Source organism: Mobula birostris, chromosome 28 (genome assembly GCF_030028105.1).
Source record: "Mobula birostris isolate sMobBir1 chromosome 28, sMobBir1.hap1, whole genome shotgun sequence".
Taxonomy (NCBI): Eukaryota; Metazoa; Chordata; class Chondrichthyes; order Myliobatiformes; family Myliobatidae; genus Mobula; species Mobula birostris.
This window is the reverse complement of record NC_092397.1, coordinates 34358405-34362617: the sequence shown is the minus strand read 5'-3', so window position 1 is coordinate 34362617 and position 4213 is coordinate 34358405.

Here is a 4213-nt window from a genome sequence, read left to right as displayed (position 1 = left end):
TTTACATATATATGTGTAAATGTTGAAATATATGAAAAACAAGCTTCATCAAGTCTAGGGGTAAATAGATAGTCTTCCGATGAGAGTAAAGTTCAGTTCAGTTCGTGGTATTGAGTTGAGTAGTGATGGAGCGAGAGAGAGGGAGAAGTCTGAGTCTTCAGGTGAGCTGACGCCGTCAATCTTCCTGTTGTCCTCGGAAATCCTTTAGAAGTCACCGACTGTGACCACAACAAACTCAGACCGTTCTTCTGTGGTGGAATTGTCAACCCAGCAAGGGTGGCACACGAATAACTCCCCACCGGTCATACCCTTTTTGCACTGCTAGAGCCACTGATCGATCCGCCTGATCAATCCTCCAAAACCCAACTTGTCGGTGGGCACAACAAAGCGCATTCTGTGTCCAAAAGCATGTGTCTGGAGGTCTAACAGCTGACCTTCTATTTATCTCACCACGCTGAATACCAACTGTCCATAAAGCAGCTCCTCCCTTCTCTCTCTGTAAGAACATGGATGCTGCTGGTGTCCTTGTAGAAAGTATAAACAAACTGTGAGCAGTCCTTGCCTCTCTCTCTCTTTCTTTCTCTCACTTTTTTACAAGGTGTCTTTGTTCCAAAACTCTCTTTCTCTCTCTCTTTCTCTCTCTATCTCTCTATCTCTGTATCCTTCTATCCCCTCCTCTCTCTCTCTCTCTCTCTCTCTCTCTCTCTCTCTCTCTCTCTCTCTCTCTCTCTCTCTCTCTCTCTCTCTCTCTCTCTCTTCAAAAGCACAGGTCACAGGGTAATTCAGGACCCCAACACATCCCCTTCCTTTTAGAAAAAAAGAATTGACGCAGGCAGAATTTTACTTTAACTGAAAATTACAAAGTTTGAAACATGTATAATCATCAGATAACAGAGCAAAAACGTGCAGAATTTCTAACTTAACATCTAGATAAACTATCAGCTATAACGTTGTCAGTACCTTTCACATGTTTGATTGCCAGGTCATATTCTTGCAATTTCAGAGTCCAACTTAATAACCTTCTATTCCTATCCTTCATTTTAGTTCGAAACACCAACGGATTGTGATCTGTGTAAACCACAAGTGGTCTCTGGGCAGGACAAACATAGTCTTCAAAATGCCAGAATAAGTGCTAGCAATTCATTTTCAACAGTGGAATAATTTTCCTAATACACATTAAATTCCTTTAAGAAATAAGCTACTTCAATGTCATCCACACCTTTCTGTAACAATACTGCTCCAGAAGCTTCGTCACTAGTGTCTGTTGCTATAGAGAATGGTTTTGAAAAATCAGGTGCTTTGAGCAGAGGATGATAACACAGGATGGCTTTCAGATGTTCAAATTCCTCTTGGCAAAGATCACTCCATACAAATCTTTCACTTTTCCCGTCAAAATGATTTGAGACCCAACAACACTTCCTCCTTAGTATCAACACGCTGGAGAATATCACCATACAGTCTTTCTCATCATGCTTTCCTCCTTGTCCTTTTCCTTAGTGATCACCAGTAATCATTTTCTACCTCGCATGCTAACTCTGTCTCGGGGCATAAACTCCCACCTTTGTCCGCGGGTGGTCCTGTCCTCTCCCCACTATACTGTTGTTTACTGTGTATGCATAAGATGCATTGCGATTCTCATTGATCCTCCTGAATGAGGAAATTTCCTGGTAAACCTTCACTCTCCTGATTCGCTGTGTGACTTGTTTCTTGCTTCCTGTATGTTCCTCCAAGACCCTGTCTAATTTCATCTTCCTCGTCCTTACATATGACTCCTCTGACAATATTTCTCATCACCCTGAGTTCCTGACCATCCCTGTCCTTCTCTACCCTCCTCATAGGAACAGGGAACTACTAAATTCTGACCGTCTGGGCTGGATGTGACTCTCACAGTATCATACATCAGCTAACATCAGCTCCAACCAGTAACAACCAGTAACATCAGCTCCCAGACAACTCTCTATGACACCTGCCCAATTCTTCCACAAATTTATAATCATCGATCTGCAGGTCCAAATATATTCTTATCAATAATCATCTGAAACCCTCCAGAATTAAGATCCATAGATCTTTCCCAATTAAACTCCAATCGTCTTGCTAGGTTAATTTCCCAATACCATACCAAGTGTGTCTCCATCCCTGGTGGACCGTCGACATACTGTTTCTGGAAACATCCCTGAACACACCACACAAATAACACCCCATCCGCTCAATGCTACTTACTGACCGGTAGGTCTGGTTCCCAGCACCTCCTCCACATGCCTCATGATAAAAATCGTCAGAGTGGCTTCAGCAAGCTTCCCTGTGAGAATATTACTTCCCCTTCACTGTAACCAATTCCTGTTCAACAGTCCCACTTATCCAGGAAGGGAGCCCAATGATCTGTGTTCCTGATGCCCTCCCTCCTGCACCAAATTGTTAGCCACACATTTAAGTGTACCAACTTACCATATCTTACCTCGCAAGCATGTGACACCTGATATAATCCTGAAATCACCACCCGAGAGTTCCTATTTCCTAACTTTCTGTCCTACTCCTTAAATTCTTTTTTGCAGGACCTTTTCTCTCTGTTGTTAGTTCTAATAAGGAACATGACCCCTGGCTGCTCATCCTGCCCTTTAAAAATGGTCCTTACCTTCTCAGAGACATCCTTGGCCATGGCATGATTGGGGTAACGCATCATTCTGCAATCTCACTCATTTACACACATACACCTGTCTGTGCCCCAGTTATAGTGTTCCCTGCATGTGATTCATATCTTTCCATCCCCGTGTACTTTTGTGCTTTCTGTTTGTAATGAACATTGTTTGAAAATGTATTCATTGTATTCTTCTCGGGTTCAGCTCAGGCAATTAACTTATGCATTCGCAAACAAAGGAGACTGCACACGCGTTGAAACCACACAATTTGTTAGAACTCGTACGATTTTGATGTAGAACAAAAAGAAAACTGATGTCTACAGAATAGCTATACATAATTCGAAACAATACTTATCATCCACGAAACAAGCCGATCTCTGTGAAAGAGTGGAACCACAGCAGATCCGGCAATATCACACAGCCGGTTCCCTTGCTTCTTTCCTTCCTTCCTCCCTTCCTCCCTCTCCTTCTCCCTCACGGTGTCTCTGTCGCTTAACTATCTCGCTCCCTCTCTCATTCTATTCTCTCTGTCTCTCCCACATGCCCACTCCCTCGCGCTCACTCTCGCGACATCTTCCTCGTGTCCTCTCCCTCGCGCGCTCTCCCTCACGGGCTCTCCTTTGCGCCCTCTGCCTCTCACCAACTCCCTCGTGCGCTCTCCCCCTCGCGATGTCCCCTTCTGTCGCTCTCCCTCGAGCTCAATATCGCCCGCACGCTCTCCCCCAGGCCCTCTCCATCACGCTCACTCTAGCGTCATCTCCATGGCACCCTCTCCGTCGCGCCCTCTCCTTCACGTGCTCTCCCGCGCGCCTTTTCCTCGCGACGTCTCACTCGTTCTCTCCTTCGCGCCCTCAGCCTCGCGCTCACTTTCTCTGTCTCTCCATCTCTCACAGAGAGACAAGTGAACGGATCGGTTCTCTGTCTTCAATTGTAAAACAGGAGCATTCTCCTACAGGAAGATAGTTCAAGTTGGCAGTGAGAGGGAGAACCTACAGATAGAGATGGAGGAGAAAAGGAAGGTGAAGGAAAGGACGGGTTTTGACGGGAGCAGGAGTGGTTGATAGAGACGAAAGTAAACCTCAAGATCAGGCAGTTTTGTCAGAACCGGGAAGCAGGGAAAACAGGTTCTCTTCAAGCTCCAATTTAACAGGGCGAGAGGTGAGGCGCAAAAGGGATTTTTCTGGGATGGTGAGGTCAGTGATGCCGTCGGGCTCAGCTGTAAACAGTTGTTTTGTGACTCTAAAGCAACACACACAAAATGGAAAATATTAAACAGCTGACAGGATTCTGATGAACGGTCTCGGCAGGAAAAGTCGACAATTTGCTCTTTTCCATAAATACTGTCTGGCCTGCTGAGTTCCTTCAGCATCCTGTATGAGGAAAATAGTAAACAGTCGACGTTTCGGGTCGAGACCTTTCATCAGGATCTGATTTTGTGTGAGTTGTTTTGTATTTCGAGCATCTGCAGATTTTCTCGTGTTTGTTTTGTTACTCTGTTCATCGCATTGTTTCCATTTACCCACAAGTGGGGGGATAGAATATGGAGCATGAAGACAGCTGAATTGTAAAACTTTGCA